Source organism: Rhinopithecus bieti, unplaced genomic scaffold, assembly GCF_001698545.2.
Source record: "Rhinopithecus bieti isolate Rb0 unplaced genomic scaffold, ASM169854v2 scaffold_32012, whole genome shotgun sequence".
NCBI classification, from domain to species: domain Eukaryota; kingdom Metazoa; phylum Chordata; class Mammalia; order Primates; family Cercopithecidae; genus Rhinopithecus; species Rhinopithecus bieti.
Window position 1 is genome coordinate 1,102,325 of NW_016814432.1, and position 22,209 is coordinate 1,124,533.

Here is a 22,209-nt window from a genome sequence, read left to right on the forward strand (position 1 = left end):
CACTCGCAGCGCTTTTGTGGTCATTTGCAGACATGCACAGAGTGGTGAAACATTTGAATTACTCCATGTGCAAAATCTCAGCTGAGGCTGTATAGGACGATGCTCTGCCTTCTTGTTCCGGCTCTCAAACCGTAAACAAATGTCCATTCTGCACCCTATATAGTCATGCTTTTGCATTTCTGTACTCTTGTTGGTGATTCTGCCGTTTAAAATGTCCCCGGGCACGGTGCTGAAGTGCTGTCTACTGTCTCTTAGTGCAGGAGGCTGCGATGTGCCTGTGGAGACAATACCTGTGCTGGATGAGCTGCCTTCAGCGTGAGCTGGATGAGCTGCCTTCGGCGTGAGCTGGATGAGCTGCCTTCGGCGTGAGCTGGATGAGCTGCCTTCGGCGTGAGTTGCAGTGCTGTTGGCAGTAAGTTCAGTGTTAATGAATCAACAGCCAGGTACATCGAGGCAAATCACCTCTTCCTGCCAGAAAGTGCTAAAGTAGTATCTATAGCAGACGACAAAACTGTGGAAAAAATGGAAAAGCAGTTACATTTATGGATTTGTGAGACAATGTCTGATTAAACCAAAAAAGTGTGAGACTGAAAGCCAAAGAAGTTTACAGTCAGGACAATGTTAAGCCCTTCTCAGCTAGCGCTGACTGGTTCCCATGTTCCAGAAGGTGATACAATGTGGAAAAGGTTAAACCTGCAGGCGAGGCGGGTTCTGCAGATCAGGAGGCTGCGGGAGAGTTGTGAAAACACCCTCTGAGTGCTGTACAGGAAAAGGGTTATGTGGAAGGGCAGGTTCTCAGTGCTGACGAGACCTGCGTGTTCTACTAGGATGTTGATAAACAAAACTATGTAACACAAATGGTGCTTTAGCTGATGAAAACATTGTGACCAGAAGCTCACAGAACCTAACCTGCGCTTTCCCCAGGAGAAATAGCTCAGTATTCATTAGTTCTGGGTTTGAGGCATATTCACAGGACATAACTACCTCGAATCACAAGAATCGGCTGTGCTTCCCACTATCCCTGCCCCGGGGGCTCCAGTCCCATTGAACTCTCTGTAGTTACCTGAAGTTGCTTTTCCTGGGGTGCCCTCTCCTCTCCGTCTAGTCACCCACATCCGTCTTTTAAGCCGCAGCCCCAGCGATGCCCAGGACGCCTCCCCTAGGGCGGTTGAGAATCTCCTCTTTGGTGCCAGGTGACATGCCCTGCACACACCTCTGGCTCAGTGTGCATCACAGCAGTGAGATCAGTCGCACACTCCTGCACCTCCCCCACCAGCCTCTGGGCTGCTTCAGGGCAGGTCCTTTCTATCTACACACACGTATGTGTATATATGTATATTTGTCTATGTGTGTACATATAGACATGTATTGGGAGCTAGCAAAAACCAACACTGTAAGGTATATCCTATATCCTACGTTACACTTTTATTTTATTATTTAAATTAATGTACAGTATCATGCCTATTTGATCAATTCCATGTTTTTATGTTCTGGTACTTAGCACAAAGCCTGGCCCATAGAAAGGATCAGTAAATGTGAGTTGAAAACAGGTCTAAAAGTTAACAATATTTATTCATGCTACTTAACTGAGGCTTTCTGAGTTATAAGCTTTTAATAAGTAGATAAAATAGTGTGAAATTAATATATAAAATTAACAGCTTGTTCCCTTGAATATTTTAAACAATTCCTCTGCCCCCTCTTTTTAAAAATTTGGGCTATCTATAATAAAATTTTGCTGAGCAAAGTTAAACTTCAGTTTAGTCTAAATGAAATAACTAGAAATGTGGATAAAGCAGTCTGAATTAATGAGTTTTTACCATGCTCAGTCTAATTATAGAATATTGGAGCCAGAGAGATCTTCATGTACGCAGGTATTAATAAGGCTTTTCCAGGTTATATTAGTCCATTTTCTCACTGCTGATAAAGACATACGCGAGACTGGGTAATTTATCGAGAAAAGGAGGTTTAATGGAGTCACAGTTCCACATGGCTGGGAGGTCTCACAATTATGGTAGAAGGTGACAGGTACTTCTTACATGGCAGTAGCAAGAGAATATCAGAGCCAAGCAAAAGGGGTTTCCCCTTATAAAACCATCAGATCTTGTAGGACTTACTACCATGACAGCGGTATGGGGGAAACTACCTCCATGATTCAGTGATCTCCCCCCGGGCCCCTCCCACATAATCTTGAATTATAGGAGCGACAGTTTAAGATGAGATTTGGGTGGGGACACCACCAGACCATTTCAGAGGGGAAAGAGCAGAAACAGCCTCACCAACCTATGTGGGGTCTGAAAGGAAGGTCATTCACAGACAGCGCTGGGCTCGGCTTTCTGATAGCAGCTCCGAGAATCACTAGCCAGCTGTCTCTGTGTCGGCAGGAGTTTGCCACTTCTGGAGCTGAGGCTGCTGCTATGGAAACCTAGCAAGTGCAGCCTTTTGCCAGGGCTTGTCCTGACTCATTACTTCCACCACTACTCTCTCCCTTGTCTTACACCTCTGTCCATGCTAACAGGCGTCAACAGAGACTTCCACAGGTCTCTGCAGGGGGAAAACTTTTTCCTGTATCCTCTTAGGTTCAGTGCTTGGGACTCTGCAATTTAAACTGACAAAAGACAGGTTAACAGAGAAAAGCCACACAAATTATATGTCATGTTAACATTTTAATTTTTACACGTGCACAGGAAGGTCTCACACAAAAGGAAGTGAAAACTCAAAATGTGGTTAGGACTGAGAGCTTATATACCATGTTAACAAAGGACAGGAGATTTGTGGAGAAGTGAAAAAACGGAAGTGCTTGGGCTAGGAGTGGGAAACTGTGGGAAGGTAAATATATGGGGGAGATTATGGGAAGTAAGTGTTATGTTAATAAAGTTTGCTCATGCAGATTCAGATTGGTGTCTGGTAAGCATCTTCTCTTCCTGACATGGGAGAGGGCAAGGGGAATATCTTCACAAAGGGAATTTATGTTCTGCTTTTAGGCAGAAAGGGGGCAGGTAGGGAGCTTATCTTGTGTCTGCTGTTTCTCAATTTCCTTCAGTGAAGCAATGTTTATGCCAAAGCAGCATCTTATGGAGTGGCAAACTCTCATCCCCTTCATCTCAAATTCAAATTCCCACAAAGAAAGCATCCCATTGCTTCAGATAGTCACTCTCCTTCTTGCTGAGTTGAGATCTCACATCAGTTCCTCTTCTGATAAAGGGTCCACCCTCTAAATGAGCTGCCCTTGGGCCCAGCACCTCCTCCTTGAGCCTGGACAGTGAGAAGGCACAGTCTACTTTCTCAGAGGGCCTGTCTGAGTCACACCACTAGGAGCTCTTCTCTGAATCAACAGAGGCAGAAACTGATGCCTGAAAAGCTGGGGTGGGGGGTGTTTCCTAGGAGGGTGCCCTTCAACCCTGTGATCTAGGTCTCTGAAGCATGTCCTTGTCCCAGTATTGAAAAGTCTTGTCTAGTTGGCTTGTTTCCTTGACCTGCTCCAAATGTTTGGGGTAAGCTTGCAAAGCTTGATTAATAGACACATTTGGCTAACAGAATGTTTACACACATTATCAAAATAATTTATGGTTAGAATTTAAGGTTGTTTGATATCACTGGACACTGAACAAGTGGGCCCCCACAACATAGTGTTTATTTTCATTTTTTCATAAGCCTAGATAAATGAATTGCTGTTTTAAAAACAAATACGCAACACTACAAGGGCAACTGGTATGAAGCTTACCAGAAGTCATGGTTAGTTAGAAGCGATTATTAATTTTTTTAGAAGTTTGAAGCAAGGCAATGTGGAACATTGTATTTATTCCATTGATATTTATTGAGAATCAACTATGCACCAGGCACTGTTCTAAGCCCTGGAGATACATCAGTGAACCAGATAGACGTATTTCTTGCTTTCATGGAACTTCAATAGTATATGTAACCAACCTGTTTTTCCATTTTTTAGAACAATGAAGAGTAGGGTAAGGAGTGGAAGGAGGGTCAAAAGTAAGTCTTGGAGTCCTGCCCCAAAGTTTTCTAATTAGATTATGAAGGAAAGACTTAATGCAACTAAACTATCCATTTGGGTCAGGCATGGTGGCTCATGCCTGTAATCTCAGCACTTTGGGAGGCCGAGGCAGGGGATTGCTTGAGGCCAGGAGTTCAAGACCAGTCTGGGAAACATAGGGAGACCTCATCTCTGTAACAAACTTAAAAATTGGCAGGGCATAATGGTGTGCACCTGTGGTCCCAGCTACTCAGAAGGCTGAGGTGGGAGGATCATTTGAGACTGGGAAGTCGAGGCTGCAGTGAGCTGTGATCGTGCCACCGCACTCCAGCCTGAGTGACAGGGGGTCAATTGTGTCCTATTGATATTTGTAATAATTAATGGTCTCGTTGCCCCTTAGGGTTGCTTCCTTTTCCTTTTCCTTTTCCTTTTCCCTCACTCTCATTTTCCCTGACTAAAAAGGAAAAACACTCAACAAATAACTAGTAGCTGACATGTTAATTATTAGATCACTTTTAACCTTTAATAAACCCAGTGATGTATGATGAAACCTCAGGTCCCATAGCCTAAGTAGGTACCAGTTTTCATCACAAAAGACCCATTGTTGCCTCAGCCAGTGTTCATTCAGTTATGCAGCCCCAGGCTAGCATGAAGGACCCTGCCCTACTTCCAGCTCTGATTTACTTTATCTGAGGCAGATTCATCACTGCTCACAAAGTAGTTCCTTGCAACCCATTAAAATCCTCAAAGTACAAAGCCATAAATGGGGCACTCCTTCCTGCTACTCTCAGCAAGTTAGCAACCTGATTCTAAAATTTATACAAGATGCAAAAGGCCAAGAAAACCCAAGACATCCTTAAAGAACTAAAAAATAAAGCACTCAAGAGAAACTAAGACTTAATATAAAGCCACAGGAATTAAGACAGTAATGTTGAAACAAGAACAGAAAAGAGAACAATGGAAAACATCAGAGCCCAAAACCAGAGCCACATATATGTAGGTGTGTGATCTATGACAAAGAAAGTATTGGCCGGGCACGGTGGCTCACGTATGTAATCCCAGCACTTTGGGAGGCTGAGGTGGGCTGATCACGTGGGGTCAGGAGTTCAAGACCAGCCAGGCCGACATGGCGAAACCTCATCCCTACTAAAAGATACAACAATTAGATGGGCATGGTGGTGGGCGCCTGTAATCCCAGCTACTCAAAAGGCTGAGGCAGGAAAATTGCTTGAACCTGGAAAGCAGACGTTGCAGTGAGTAGAGATTGGGCCACTGCACTCCAGCCTAGGCGACAGAGTGAGACTCTGTCTCAAAAAAAAAAAATGTGTATATCTATATATTGTAAGCTGGGCACAGTGGCTCATGCCTGTAATCCCAGCACTTTGGGAGGCCAAAGCAGGTGGATCACCGGAGGTCAGGAGTTCGAGACCAGCATGGCCAACATGGTGAAACCCCGTCTCTACCAAAAATACAAAAAATTAGCCGGGCATGGTGGCAAGCACCTGTAATCCCAGCTACTTGGGAGTTTGAGGTAGGAGAATCACTTGAATCCAGGAAGTGGAGGTTGCAGTGAGCCGAGATCGTGCCATTGCACTCCAGCCTGGGTGATAAGAGCAACACCCTGGCTAAAAAAAAAAAAAAAGAAAGAAAGAAAGAAAGAAGAAAATACAGTAGACTAGTGAAAAAGATACATTTAAAAAATTAATGGTGCAAAGTCATTTGAACAACTACATAAAAAAAGAAAACCTTGGAACATATACCATCTACAACAATCAATTTCAGAAAGTCACTTTAAAAATAAATGTTTAGGTGGGCCACAGTGTCTCATGCCTATAATTCCAAAACTTTGGGAGGCAGAAGCAGGCAGACTGCTTGAGTCCAGCAGTTTGAGACCAGCCTGGCCAACATGGCAAAACTCTGTCTCTACTAAAAATACAAAAATTAGCGGTGTGGTAGTGCATCTGTGGTGCCAGCTACTCAGAAGACTGAGGTACAAGAATCACTTGAACCAAGGAAGTGGAGGTTGCAGTCAGCCAAGATTGCACCACTGCACTCCAGTCTGGAAGACAGAGACTCCATCTCAAAAAAAAAAAAAAAAAAATGAATGTTTAACAAATAGCACTTTCGTAAGAGAAGATACATTATTTTTGTAATATCGAGTTAGAGAAAGATTTCTTAAACAGATCACAAAAAAACAGCACTTATAAAGAAAGAGATTGGCGAATTGGACTACATTCAAATTAAGAATTCCTGTTTATCACTTCTATGCATACAAACTAGAAAATCGAGAATAAGTGGATAAATTCCTGGACACATACACCCTCCCAAGATGAAACCAGGAAGAAATTGAATCCCTGAACAGACCAATAATGAGCTCTGCAATTAAATCAGTAATAAATAGCCTACTGTCTACAAAAAGACCAGTCCAAGATAGAGTCACAGCCAAATTCTACCAGATGTATAAGAAGAGGCGATATCTTTCCTACTGAAACTATTCCAAAAAATTGAGGAGGAGGGACTCCTCACTAACTTTTTCTATGAGACTAGCATTATTCAGACACCAAAACCTGGCAAAGACACCACAAAACTATAAAGCTTAAGGCCAGTATTCTTGATGAACATCCATGCAAAAATCCTCAACAAAACACAGGCAAACCAAATCCAACAGCACATCAAGAAGCTTATTCATCACGATCAAGTAGGGTTTATCCCTGGGGTAAAAGGTTGGTTTAACATACTCAAATCAATAAATGTGACTTATCAAATAAACAGAACTAAAGACAAAAGCCACATGATTATCTCAATATATGCAGAATAGGCTGTTGATAAAATTCAATACCCTTTCATGTTAAAAACTCAATAAACGAGGTATTGAAGGGACATATCTCAAAATAATAAGAGCCATCTATGATAAACCTACAGCCAACATCATACTGAATGGGGAAAAGCTGGAATCGTTCCCCTTGACAACTGGCATAAGAGAAGGATGCCCACTCTCACCACTCCTATTCAACATTGTATTGGAAGAACTAGCCAGAGCAACCAGTCAAGAGAAAGAAATAAAGGGCATCCAAATAGGAAGAGAAGTCAAACTGTCCCTGTTTGCAGATGACATGATTCTATATCTAGAAAACCCTATAGTCTCAGCCCAGAAGCTCCTTAAGCTGATAAACAACTTCAACAAAGTCTCAGAATACAAAATCAATGCACTAAAATCACTAGCATTCCTATACACTAACAACAGTCAAGCCAAGAGCCAAATCAGGAATGCAATCCCACTCGCAATTGCCACACACACACACAAAATACCTGGGAAGACAGGTAACCAGGGAGGCAAAAGAGCTCTACAAGGAGAACTACAAAATGCTGCTCAAAGAAGTCAGAGATGACACAAACAAATGGAAAAACATTCTGTGCTCAAGGATAGGGAGAATCAATATCATTAAAAAGACCATACTGCCCAAAGCAATGTATAGGTTCATTGCTATTCCTGTCAAACTACCAATGACATTCTTCACAGAACTAGAAAAAACTTTTAAAATTCATATGGAACTGAAAAACAGCCCAAGTAGCTGAGGCTATCCAAAGCAAAAAAAAAAAAAAAAAAAAAAAAACAAAGCTGGATGTTTCATGCTATGTGATTTCAACTATACTACAGGGCCACAGCAATCAAAACAGCATGGTATATTGGTACAAACACAGATACACAGACTAATGGAGCAGAATAGAAAGCCCAGAAATAAGGCTGCAGGCTGCACACCTACAACCATCTGATCTTTGACAAAGCAGACAAAAACAAGCAGTGAGGAAAGGATTCTCTATTCCATAAATTGTGCTGGGATAACTTGCTAACCATATGCAAAAGATTGAAACTGGACCACTTCCTTACACCACATACAAAAATCAACTCAAGATGGATTAAAGACTTAAATGTAACAACCCTAAACTATAAAAGCCCTGGAAGACAACCTAGGTAATACCATTCTATACATAGCAATGGGAAAATATTTCATGATGAAGACACCAAAAGCAATTGCAACAGCAGCAAAAATTGACAAATGGGATCTAATTAAACAAAAAAGCTTCTGCACAGCAAAGGAAAACATCAACAGAGTAAACAGGCAACCTACAGAATGGAAGAAAATTTTTGCAAACTATGCATCTGACAAAGATTTAATAACCAATATCTATAAGCAACTTAAATAAATTAACAAATAAAAAAACAAATAAAAACCCCATTAAAAAGTGGACTAAATACATGAATAGATACTTTTCAAAAGTATCTGTTTCATATGTTGGCATATGAAAGAAAGCTTAACATCACTGATCATTAGAGAAATGCAAATCAAAACCACAATGAGATACCATCTCACACCAGTCAAAATTACTATTATTAAAAAGTCAAAAAATAACAAATGCTGGCAGGGTTGGGGAGAAAAAGGAACAATTATATGCCATTGGCAGGTATGTAAATTAGACCAACCATTGTGGAAAACAGTGTAGCAATTCTTCAAAGACTTAAAAACAGAAATACCATCCAACCCAGCAATCCCATTACTGGGTATATACCCAAAGGAATAGAAGTCTTTCTATCGTAAAGACACATGCACACGTATGTTCATTGCAGCACTATTCACAATAGCAAAGACAAGGAATCCACCTAAATGCCCATCAATGGTAGACTGGATAAAGAAAATGTGGTGCATATGCACCATGGAATACTCTGCAGCCATAAAAATAGAACTAGATCATGTCTTTTGCAGGAACATGAATGGAGCTGGAGATCATTATCCTTAGCAAACTAATGCAGGACAGAAAAGCAAATACTTCATGTTCTCACTTATAAGTGGGAGCTAAACGATGAGAGCATATGCACACAAAGAGGGGAGCAACAGACACTGGGGCCTACCAGAGGGTGGAGGGTGGGAGAAGGGAGAAGATCAGGAAAAATAATTAATGGGTACTAAGCTTAATACCTGGGTGACAAAATAATCTGCACAACAACCCCCCATGACACGAATTTACCTAATGTAACAAACCTGCACATGTACCACTGAACCTAAAACAAAAGTTAGAAGAAAACAGAATTCCTTTTTATCAGAAGACACCACTAAGAAAGTGAAGAGGTAAGTAACAGAGTGGGAGTAGATACAACACATATAACTGACAAAGGGCTCACATCCAGAATATGCAAATAACACTATGAATCAGTAAGAAAAAAATATCTGATGAAAAAGTGAAAAGATACCAAATTAAAATCAACGAGGCCGTGTGCAGTGGCTCCTGCCTGTAATCCCAACATTTCAGGAGGCCGAGGTGGGACGATCACTTGAGGTCAGCAGTTCAAGACCAGCCTGGCCAACATGGCAAAACCCCGTCTCTACTGAAAATACAAAAACTAGCTGGGTGTGGTGGCCGGCACCTGTAATCCCAGCTACATGGGGAGGCTGAGGCGTGAGAATCGCTTGAACCTGGAAGGTAGAGGTTGCAGTGAGCCAAGATCACGCCACTGCACTCCAGCCTGGGTGACAGAGCGAAACTCTTGTCTCAGAAAAACAAACAAACAAACAAACAAAAACAAATGGAATACCACCACACATCCTCCAGGATAACTAAATAAAAAAGACTGACAATTTTAAGTGTTGGTGAGGATATGGAGCAGTAACTCTTATTTAGTGCTGAAGGTAGTATATTGTGCGAGTTGTCAGGTATTACATTTTAAAATTAGCATATTCAGGACCTACGTATTTTACTCCTGGGGTAACAGAAATGTATGCATCAGAAAAGACATGTACAATAATTGTTATGGAGCATCTGGGGTTTGGTCTAGGGCCTGTTTCTCACAGCACAGAAAGTCAATCACTGAGAAGAGTATTGCCAGGGAAGGAGGCATCAACTGAGTGCTGCAGCAAGAAGAACAATAAGTTAGTCTCAAATCTGTCTCCCTGACCAACTAAAATTGGGGGGTTTATATAGTGAGGAAGGCAGGAAAAGAGGAATTAGGAAGGGGTAAGGAAGCAATCATGATGGACGAGGAGTCTGGCATCTCATTGTCTGGATGCGGTCATCTGAGGAGTTTCAGTTCCTTGTCTGAGGGTCAGTTTCCTGAGGAAGGAACTCAAATGGGACAAATATAAGTTTAAAATTTTAAGATCAGGGAGGATTAATTTCTATGTTTATTCAAAAAACCATACGTATTAGTTCTATGGGCCAGTGGGGCTGGTTTCAGATGTGCATGTCATCATTATTTGTAATAGGAAAAAAATCTTGAAAAAAATCCAGATGAGACTTCTGGTTTCCAGCTTGGAAGCTGTCATTCCTGTCCTCACAAGAAAAAAGCCGAACAAACTAAAAATCAACTTTTTTTTAGGTTTCTCAGATAATTGAGGTCACAGGGCAAACCACTACCTTTTTGGAGAGGCAGGTGAATACAGCTAATCATAGCTTACCAGGAGCAGAGGCCGCTGGAGCCAGGACCAGGGAAAGAAAACCTAAATGACAATTGCCAAATTGCTGGAGGCCCAGTGTACACGAACTTGAAATGTCAACATTAAGAAGGTCCTATTATAGGGGGCCCACACTTTCATAAACCTAACTCCAGGGGAGCCCCCACCAGGTGCTCAGAGAGAACACCAGAGAAAGGCTCTCTCCTGATGTCCACAGGGAAGGGAAAAAGTAACCGTTGTACAATACATCCAGGAGATTGTGTCTTAGCAAAATCCCTCCCTCAAGGGAAGCTGTATCATGGAGGCCAACTACCTTATGGTTTTCCACAGCCTGGCAGACCCAGGGGATGGGAAACAGCCAACTCCAGCCCCTTCTAGCCATCCTGTCTCACCTAAGCAGGGATAGAGAAGGGTACTGGTTGGTTGAGAAGCAGCCCAAGGCACAGGCTCTGCAAAATTGAGATCTAATCATAGGTCTACAGAACACTTCCCTGCCTTCCACACCTCAGCACCACATCAATAGGGCTCTTGCAACACGAGAGTACAGCAGACAGAAATGCAAATTTTAGACCTTAGAATTCTCTGGGAAAACCCAAAGACACCAGAAGAGAAAAAACAAGAGGATCAGAGGAAATTTTAGCCTCTAACACCTCTAGCTAGAGCAAACTGTAGACAGCTTAACTCCCAGCCAGAGAAGCAGCTTCACGCTAAACGCATACTTGCCTCAGTTCTTTGCACCCAGTCATGTCTAGCATTCAACAAAAAATGATGACACACGAACAGGTGAAGCAACACAGCTTCAAGAGACGAACAAGCATCAGAGCCAGACCCAGTTATGGCTGAGATTCGGGAATTATCAGACCAGAATTAGCAGACCCAAAATTTAAAGTAACTGTGAATAATAGGCTAAGGGCTCCAGTGGAAAAAGTGGATCATATGAAAGAACAGACGGGCAGTAAGCAGAGAGGAGAAAACGAAGCTGCCTTTGCAGAATTAGAAGGAGAGAAATGTAACATGACTAACTCCACCTTGCTTCTAGCCTCATGGGCTAAATTGGTTTTTTGCTTCATCTATTATAGAGGTCAAGATAACTATGAGAGGAATTTTGTTTATAGCGCAACTTTGAGGAAAGGAAAACTACTCATCTCCTTGTTCGGAGGCCGAAGCCACATTCTGAAGGCAAAGTTAGCATTCTCTGTAGGGTGTTGAATTTTGCTGAAGAAGAGGCAGCGTTAAACAGTGACCAGTCATCATTCAGCTTGTTTTTCCGTAAGTTGCTTCTGACCCAGAGTCATGGAACCCAGGGTTGCAAGATTTATAAATTTCCCAACTACTCTTACAGATAACATCGCTGTTGTGAAACTGAAGGGGAACTGGTCTTCGAGACATTTTTCAGATTTAGCACTTTGGTTGACCAAGAGCTGCCACCTACCTGATCCTGAGCCTCCCTCCCTGCTGCATAAAGACAGTTGTAAACAATTCCGCGATTTCCTCCATGTTTCAGTTTCCCAGACCCCTGCCTGGCAAAGTACCATTAAAAAAAACCCTCATCTCCAAATTCTTGGAGAGACTGATTTGAGATATCTCTCCCTGTCCTCGTCTGGCTGGCTCTGCAATAATTAAACTCTTACTTCTGCAATACCTGTTGTTCTCACTGATCTTGGCTTTCTGGGCAGTGAGCAAGATGAACCCATTGTGCTGTTACGAAAACTCAAGAAAAGATCAAAAGGAGATGCTACAAATCAAAAACACTCTAACAGAAATGTAAAAATGCCTCTGATGGGTTCGTCAGTAGCTCAAAAATGGCTAAGGAAAAAAATCAGTGAGCTTGAAGATATCTCAATAGAAACTTCTCAAACTGAAAACGAAGAGAAGAAAGAATGAAAGCCATAGAACAGAATATGCGAAAACTGTGGGAGAGTTTTAAAAGACATGCATAATGGGAATACCAAAAGGGGAAGAAAGAAGGGAACAGAAGAAATATTTGAAGTAATAATGGCTGATAATTTTCTAAAATTAATGATAGACACCAAACGAAGGATCCAGGAAACAGAGAACACTGAGCAGGTTATATGCACTTACATATATCATAGTCACACTATAGGAAAATCAAAGAGAAAACCTTGAAAGAAGCCAGAGGAAATAAAACACCTTATCTATAAAGGGACAAGGATAAAAACTACATGAGACTTCTATTCAAAAACCATACAAGCAAGCAAGAAAAAACTCACCAACTTAGAATTCTGTATCCAGTAAAATTATCCCTTAAAAGTGAAGGAGGTCGATATGATGAATATGCTAATTATCTTGATTTGCTCATTATGCATTATATGCATTGAAACATCACTGTGTATCCCATAAATATGTGCAATTATTATACAATTATTTTACATCAATTTTTAGAAGTAAAGGAGAAATAAAGACCTTCTCAGACAAAAATTGAGGAAATTTATCACCAGTAGATCTGCCTGCCAAGACATACTAAAAGTTATTTAGAGAGAAGGAAGATGCTATAGGTCAAAAAATTGAAACTTCATGAAAAAGGAGACTTAGAAGCCAGGCACAGTGGCTCATACCTGTATCCCAGCACTTTGGGAGGCTGAGGCAGGCGGATCACCTGAGGTCAGGAGTTCGAGACCAGCCTGGCCAACATGATGAAACCCCGTCTCTACTAAAAATATAAAAATTAGCCAGATGTGGTCATGCATGTCTGTAATCCCAGCTACTTAGGAGGATGAGGCAAGAGAATCACTTGAACCCAGGAGGTGGAGGTTGCAGTTAGCTGAGATCGTGCTACTGTACTACAGCCTGGGTGACAGAGTGAGACTGTCAAAAAAAAAAAAAAAAAAAAAAAAAAAAAAAAGAAGGAGAGAGAGAGAAAGAAAGAGAGAGAGACTTAGAGAAGGAATAAATGAAGGGCTTCCTCATTCCCTCCCCTGAGGTCCTGGTGCCATGTTCGGCACTCAGATCTCCATCTATGCTGCATAATACGAATACGAAAAATGCTGAATATTTGGCTTAAAAAGGAAATAAACTTGTTTTCTTGACTCATAGCTGCAAACTCTACATGTAAAGAACTGCAGTGGACATAGTGAGTTCTCTGACTCATGGAAGGGAGGAATGCAGTGCAAACGACCGGGCAAGCCTGTAAATAAGAAACGGGGCCAGATGTGGTGGCTCACACCTGTAATCCCAGTACTTAGGAAGGCCTAGGTGGGAGGATCACTTGAGTTCAGGAGTTTGAGACCAGCTTAGGAACATAGTGAGATGCCAGCTCTACTAAAAAATAAAATGAAAATATGGTAAAAGCTATCTTCCCCTCAGCGCTATAGATGTTAACAAGGTACCTTATTGTGTCTTATGCAAAGGGAACATTTTCATTACAGTGTCATGATGCCAGGAAAGGTCTGGCATCATTTGAGACCAGTCATTCAGAGTTTAAAGAAAAAAGAGTTAAATTATTTTAAGTGTAGACATTGTGAGCTGTTTAAAAGCCAAATATTATAGATTTTCAAACTAGAAATAGAAAGGCACTGAAGCATCCCTCAGGTTAAATTTCTAATAAGGTAAATATTGATTTTTATAGTACTCATTAAAATAAGCCCTTTGGGGTCCCACCTCCTTTCTTTTAAGAGAGTAAAGCCTTCTTGAGATGAAAAAGTGAGACAATCACTGTGGATTATCCCCAGTCATGATTGGCCCATATCTTACTATGATCTCATAAGGAGCCATTGTTAGAGAATTTCAACATCTCAAGATCATTGGCCAAGGCAGCTTTGCCAGGGTGACATTGGCCAGCACATCCTGACTGGGACCAGAGTGGCTGTGAAGGTCGCTAACACGAGTCAGCAGAACTTCTCCAGCCTCCAGAGATGGCCCCTCAAAGTCCAGAGTATGAAAGCCTCGAATCATCCCAACATAGGGAAACTATGGGAGGTGCCCAAGAAAACATCACCTGGTGATGGCGACCGCTAGTGGAGGAGAGGTCTTCTGTACTTACCAGACCACGACCAGATGAAAGAGAGTGACCCAAGGCAAATTTCACCAGATAGCATCTGTTGTGCAGCACTGCCACCAGAAGGGAACTAAAACCAGAGACCTGCTTTTGGGTGCTGACCTGAATGTCAAGGTTGCTGACGTTGGCTTCAGGGATGAGTTCTTCTCTGGTGACAAGCTAGATACCCTCTGTGGCAGGCCCCCTTATACGGCTTCACAACTCTTTGAGGACCAAAAGTACAACGGCCCTTTGGTGGCCGTGTGCAGCCTGGAAGTCATTCTCTATGTTCTGGTCACTGAGTCCCTGCCTTTTACTGGATAGAACTTCAGGGCGCTACAGAAATGGGTACTGTATTAGTCAGGGTTCCCAGGAGAAACAGAACCACTGGGATGGACGGATGGATAGATAGATAGATAGATAGACAGACAGACAGACAGATAGATAGACAGAGAAAATTTATTATGGGAACTGGTTCATACAATTACAGAGGCCGAGAAGTCCCCCTTTCTGCTATGTGCACTCTGGAGAACCAGGAAAGCCAGCACTGTAATTCAGTTCTCATCCAAAGGCCTGAGAACCAGGGAGCCAGTGGTGTAACTTCCAGAGCAAGGCCAAAGGCCTGAGAGCTGGCCAGGGTTCAGGGCAGGGGGGACGGAGTAGGTGTAAGTTCCAAAGTCTGAAGGACTAAGAACTAGGTGCATTGATGTTTGAGGGCAGGAGAAGATGGATGTATAAATTAACTAACTGAAGCAATGAATGTTTTGACTCCAGAGGAGATGGTAGGAGCTGGATGTGTCTATAATATGTTTAACAAGTATTTGTCCAGCAAATGTGTTTATTGGGCAACTCCTGTGCACTTGCATGGTGCTAGAGCTAGATAAGTAAAATGAGATACTTGTCCTCGAGGAGCAAGCACACCTATGTGTTCGGAGATTTAGTCCCAAGTATTTACTCAGCACCTTTCCGTGCCTAGCATCCATGCAAGTAATGAAGCAGTAGCTCTGTGTTTTCTTTGTTGAATGGTGGAGGTAAGTACAGAGGGGCCACTTAATTTAGTCTGAGGAGGGAAGTTAGGTTCCTACAGGAAGTGATAACTAAATGGCTGGATGGTGGAAGTTAGCTGGCCAAGGAAGAGGACAGGCAGGTTTTCAGAGACCTGGCACTGAGAAAGACAGTAAAAGTGCATTTCAGCAGTGAGCACAGGGCTGAGTGGGTGGTAAAAACAGCAGGTTTTTTTCTTTCTTTTTTTTTTGAAGACAGATTTTCACTCTTATTGCCCAGGCTGCAGTGCAATGGTGAGATTGCAGCTCACTGCAACCTCCGTCTCCCAGGTTCAATGGTGCAATCTCAGCTCACTGCAACCTCTGCCTCCCAAATTCAAGCGATTCTCCTGCCTCAGCCTCCCCAGTAGCTGGGATTACAGGCATGCGCCACCATACCTAGCTAATTTTTTTTTTTTTTTTTTTTTTGTATTTTTAGTGGAGATGGGGTTTCACCATGTTGGCCAGGCTGGTCTCAAACTCCTGACCTCAGGTGATCCAGCCGCCTCAGCCTCCTAAAGTGCTGGGATGAAAAAACAGTACTTATTTTACCTGGAAAGGTAGGGCAGAGGAAATAAGTTCCAGGCTGTTGGGGACCAACAGAGGCAGAAAGCACACTTCACTTACCTTACTGGGTTGCCTGAAACACAGATCCTGATTAAGAAGATTTCAGATGCACAAACATGATGCTTTCCAGAAGATGTTTTGTAGGACACAAGGTGCTTGCCACTAGATAAATAGGTCCCAGGGTAATATTTGTTCAGAGATGCAAATGTCCATTGTGAAGCTGAAAAGGGGAAAAGTCCACAGGTTTCTAGAAGGTTTGGGCAGCTTTTCAACTGTGCACCTGGGGAAATTGGATGCACCTTGGGAAATGCCTTACCAGTGCTCCAGGGGCACGGATGCTGCCTGGCTCATCTAACAGGTCTGGGTCTCCCTGAAGATCCCGTCTTCTCCTGAGAGATGGACACAAGCTAGAGGCAGCTGGAGGGAAGGACAAAAGCACTAACTTTGTTGAACCTACTTCATCTTCATTTGGTAGGTTTCTTCTGTGTTTAGCTCATATCCTAGAATTATTTTGCATCCATATAGAAAATCTATCATATAGTTATTTAACTTTTGAAAGGTTTTGTTGTCTCTAAAATCAAATCTGGTTAAATGTGGGACCTTCCAGCTACTATCCCCTCCTCCCTCCCTCCCACATCCCTCATGCATTGACTGTCCTTAGGAAGTGAAGTAGCTTTTCCTGGAATCCTTAGTCAAAATAAACTTGATGCCTGCTCATTACTTTCTCATGTGTGTTAAGACACACACACAAACTGGAGGATAATCACAATTTGTGGTGTGGAGGAAAACAAATATTATTTTCAATGAACTCTTGGTGTTCAAACCTTGTGGATTTCAGTACCTCCCTTATGTGAGGTTTAAAAATCAGAGAAACGGCCGGGCATAATGGCTCACAACTGTAATCCCAGCACTTTAGGCGGCCAAGGTGGGTGGATCACTTGAGGTCAGGAGTTTGAAACCAGCCTGGCCATCATGGCGAAACCCCATCTCTACTAAAAATACAAAAATTAACCAGGCGTGGTAGCGTACGCCTGTAATCTCAGCTGCTAGGGAGGCTGAGGCAGGAGAACTGCTTGAACCTAGGAGGCAGAGGCTGCACTCCAGCCTGGATAATAAAGTGAGACTCCCATCTCAGAAAAAATAAAAATAAAAACAAATAAATCAGAGAAATCCATGAGTTTTAAAAGTGTCATTTAAGAGGGAGGAAAATAGAGACTTCTGTGCACTTGAGTGAGTGAACATTCACACATCTATTTCTGCCTTGCAATTTTTATGTGTAATGATGTCTTTATTTTGGACAGTTAGTTACATCTGAGAATAAGTACAGTCTGTTAACAACGCAATACTACCTTCTCCTCCCTTTCTCCAGAACGGGCTAATGGCTTCTCACTCTCCTTTTCTTCTCCTTGTAGATACATCACACAGTTCTGCTGACACCCTCCGTGAAAGTCAGGGCTGTGTGGAACTCACTCCAGCACCCCCATCCTCAGCGGCTGCCTCGCGTCTCCCTGCCCAGGGCTCAGCTGCTGTGACGGACGCCCTGAGCTGCAGTGCACTCCAGGCTTCTGTCCTCTCAGACAATCCCCAGACAGAGGGGACGGAGATCTCATTTCGGGTGGGACTCTGGAGCTTTTCCCAGAGCCAGACTGCTTGGTGGGGACACTGGAGCATTCTGGAAGGGTCCTTGATTGAACATTTTGGGCAGGGTTTTTTTTGCCTGTCCTTCAGGCTGTGGTACCACCATTCAGGCACTTTCTCCTTGAATCTGACTGGCACAGGACCTGGCACATAATCATACTCAGTATCTTTCCTCTGTGAGGGAGGCACACACACAGAAAAGAACTGCAGGGGAATTTTAGAAGAGAGAGACAACCCTGTATGGCTGAGGTGAGAATCAGAACTGTCTTGTGGATGAGGCTGATGACAGGCAAAAATTAAAGTGTAGGTTCAATCCCTCATTCACCAGACACTATCATCAACTGGCATGTTTTTAGTTTTGCTATGGAAAGAGAAATATTGGTGACTGAAAACAAACACAAGGCTTTACAATCTGGTGAAGCAGATGAATGTTCATCAATTAATTACATAAATAAATATAAATTTACACGAGAAGCAACCTAAATGTCCAATAGGAAAATGGTGAAATAAATGGTGAAAGGTTCTTTTCTTTTCTTTTCTTTTCTTTTCTTTTTTTTTTTTTGAGAGGGAGCCTGGCTGTCGCCTAGGCTGGAGTGCAGTGGCCGGATCTCAGCTCACTGCAAGCTCCGCCTCCCGGGTTTACGCCATTCTCCTGCCTCAGCCTCCCAAGTAGCTGGGACTACAGGCGCCAGCCACCTCGCCTGGCTAGCTTTTTTTCGTATTTTTTAGTAGAGACGGGGTTTCACCGTGTTAGCCAGGATGGTCTCGAACTCCTGACCTCGTGATCCGCCCGTCTCAGCCTCCCAAAGTGCTGGGATTACAGGCTTGAGCCACCGCGCCCGGCCAGGTTCTTTTCTTTAATATTATGCAGCACTGAAATTGTTGTCAGGGCTAGGCACAGTGCCTCATGCTTGTAATAACAGCACTTTGGGAGGCTAAGGTGGGAGGATTACTTGAGCCCAGGAATTCGAGACCAGCCTGGGCAACATAATCATGTCTCTACAAATAATACGAAAATTAGCCAGGTGTGGTGGCACCTGCTGATAGTCTCAGCTACTCAAGGCTGGGGCAGGAGGATCACTTGGGCCTGGGAGATGGAGGCTGCAGTGAGCCATGATAATGCCACTGCAGTCCTGCCTGGGTGACAGAGTGAGGAGTGAGACCCTGTCTCAAAAAAAAAAAAAAAAAAAAAAAAAAAAAAAAAAAAAAAAAGAAAAGAAAAGAAAAAGGAAAAAACAAAATTGTTTCAAAGATTCATAAGATGAGTACAATAACACTGGGTGTTTAAAAAGTGGGATATAGGCCGGGGACCGTGGCTCACGCCTGTAATCCCAGCACTTTGGGAGGCCGAGGCAGGCGGATCACTAGGTCAGGAGTTAGAGACCAGCCTGTCTAACATAGTGAAACCCCGTCTCTACTAAAATACAAAAATTAGCTGGGTGTGGTGGCACGCACCTATAGTCCCAGCTACTCGGGAGGCTGAGGTGGGAGAATCGCTTGAACCCGGGAGGCAGAGGTTGCAGTGAGCTGAGACCACATCATTGCATTCCAGCCTGGGTGACAGAATTAGACACCGTCTCAAAAGAAAAAAAAAAAGTGAGATATAAAAATACAAAATAAATCCCTATTTTATAAAAACAAATGCATGTTTGTCTATGATAGGAAGGTTGGTTACAGACCACAGTGAACCGTGGTTTTCCCTGGTGATGGATTGGGAAGCATAGAATATCTTCTCATTAATGATGAACGTTTTGGCAGGAGGTAAATGAATTTGTTTTTCCATTGCTTAAATTTACACTTAGATGCTTTGCTTGCTTTAAACGAGAATTAAAGCTTTAGCATGTATCCCTTCACTCTTTGAGTTGTTTCTTTTGGTTCTGGTGGCGCAGGAGTAAGGTGAAGGTCACCCGGCACTTGTTGAGTGGGTTGTGTGCCAGGGAAGAGGCCCTGACAGAGCAGGGTTTTGAGAGACGTGACCTCTGGGCTCTCACTCCCTTTCAGCGCCTGTGTAAGCAGCGTTCATCTCCTCTGTCTGCTATTTGTCTTGTTTTGGGTTTTGTCTGCTGTTTCTGAAAGCAAAAACTTGTGCGCAAGGAGAAAGTTCTAAGAAATGCTTCCAGGGATGATGATGAGAATTTGATTTTCAAGTGAGTGTTTCTGAGCATCTGCTTAAACCCCTATGTCAGTATACAAATGTACATTGTTCTGGTTAGTTCCATCATTTCATAGCGACAGCTCCCCTCTTCGACAGGTGCCACCAAAAGGGACTATTTTGTTTGAAAGCTTTTTCCTTGGGAGCCACTGGTGTATTAATTACGTTTCTCAGCTTTTAAAAAATTCTGTTTCTGTTTTTTCTTTAAAGTAGCTAGGCGTTTTTGAGCTGAAAATCAAAAGTACCTATGGTATACCATGAAGGTAGAATAAGGCATATAATTTGTTATACAACGTGAAAATTCTAGAAGGTTTTTTTCTCTAATCTGTGAAATTTTTTCTTTCCAGATAGTTTCTCTGTGTTCTCTAAATTTTTATTTTGAAGACCTACTGGGTCATTTAAAGTCAGACAGACCAGTTGGACCAAGGATGATGGCACATTAACTTGTCTTTTATGATGTCTTGGACTTACCCGCCTTTGCAAAATAGAGATACTGAGGGTTGGCCCTATGAAGATGAGGGCTATTTTTGCAATCAAGAGATGATGAAAAAAACTCCTACTACTTTCCTTATACCCCAAATTATACAATTAACGACTTATGCTTTTAAGTCTTGAAGACTTTTCATCATGAGTTTCTGTTAAAATATAAATATCCAGGATGGAAAGCAGCTTCCATCCAGAATCTTACCAGGGTTCCTGCCACCACCTGAGAGGACAGAGTGGAATGACCTGGTGGGAAAATTCATCCCTGCTGGGCCTGAGGGATAGGCTGGAAGGAAACTGGCTTCACCAAGACTTTTCACAGCTGCTCCTGGTTCTGCAGTGAGAGATTCTACAATCTGTACAATACAGATTGTACAGTTACTCAGAAGAACAAGGGTATTGCATATACATTTCACCTGCTTGAAACTGGTTGGTAATTTGCTTTATTCTCTTTGCTGATTAATTTATAGCCTATTCCATCTTTCTCCTCCCTTTCCTGGCAGTTGCTGCTCTTTTTAGGGATTGTGGTGGGGAAGACACTATGATTTTCTACCGAACTGTTTGTTACAATTCAATTCCATCCTACTATTCTGGGAAAATGTGTATCCTCCCACCTCTCAACCATCCTCCTTTCCCTTCTCAGTTTTTGTTCTGCTTCTGCAAGTTTTCTTAACATGTGGGCGATGGAAGCGTTGAGCAATTTTGGTGAAATAAATTTCCATTTACCAACATGTGAAGAGTACGCATTCAGGGACTTCCAACATAGGTATACAATAAACTGTGGACAGTGTTTGAGGAAACCCAGCTGTTTACTACCGCAACTTGATGAAATGAACAATGGACTCGAGCCTTTCCGGGCTCAGCTGGCAGCCCCCGGGTCTCAGTCCCCTTCTAGGAAGAAGTGCACCAGTGTCACCGTGTGCAGGGAGAGAGAGTCATATGGCTCTCCACCAAGAACGGCTCCCATCCCTCCTCTGTCTCACCCCTGCCTCCTGAGAGCGTCACGTTGAGAGACATGCCTTCCCTGCCGCAGGAGGGAGTTTGTTAGCAAGCTCTGGGAAACATCTGGTTCCTTGAACTTCCTGTGTACCTCATGGTGGGAGATTTTGAGAAATGTCACCATTTATCAAAAATGGTTTTCAATGTTAAAATGGTTCTTTTAGTTTTATTCAGTCTTTCTACCTTTTCTCAATGTATTTCCCATTTTACTGTACATATTCATATACATAATTTTTTTTTAAAAAAGGGTTTTATGCCTGGCGCGGTGGCTCACGCCTGTAATCCCAGCACTTTAGGAGGCCAAGGCAGGCAGATAATGAGGTCAGGAGATCGAGAACATCCTGGCCAGCATGGTGAAATCCTGTCTCTATTAAAATACAAAAAATTAGATGGGCGTGGTGGTGCACGACTGTAGTCCCAGCTGCTCTGGAGGCTGAGGCAGGGGAATGGCTTGAACCCGGAAGGAGGAGGTTGCAGTGAGCCGAGATTGCACCACTGCACTCCAGCCTGGTGACAGAGTGAGACTCCGTCGCAAAAAATAATAATAATAATAATAATAATTTAAAAAGGGGTTTACAATATATAGTTTTTATCACCTAGTTACAGCTAAATATTGTGCACATTTTCTCTCTTCTACAACAGTTAAAATAATTACATTCTTTGGAAGAAACGTAAGTTTTTAAGTAGTCTCACTGGGAAAATTGAGGTAAAATTTTTTTCCAAGAAGACTTCATTTTATTTTACAATGCCTTGAGCAAAAAGGGAAGTCCTGTCTTAGGTAACTTTCTACAGATGATAGAAACTTGCCCTTCAATTAACCTTGTAACTTGCTTCTCTACACCCACATAATCATGAATCAGGTGATCCACTTTGTCTTTTCCAATCTATTTCTCCCATGTGCT

The 22,209-nt window shown here is 42.6% G+C and overlaps 1 protein-coding gene across 2 annotated transcripts in view; it reads left to right on the plus strand.

The window, feature by feature from the left end:
- The window catches only part of LOC108514248 (uncharacterized), a 180,662-nt gene that overhangs the window by 65,626 nt on the left and 92,827 nt on the right, over nt 1–22,209 (plus strand). The window contains exon 3 of one of the 2 annotated variants that reach the window (XR_001881172.1): nt 256–412. The gene's annotated coding sequence lies outside the window, so the exon portion shown is untranslated. Of the gene's footprint in view, nt 1–255; nt 1,959–22,209 lie in introns of those variants that run through there. The other variant, XR_001881171.1, reaches the window with a different exon arrangement.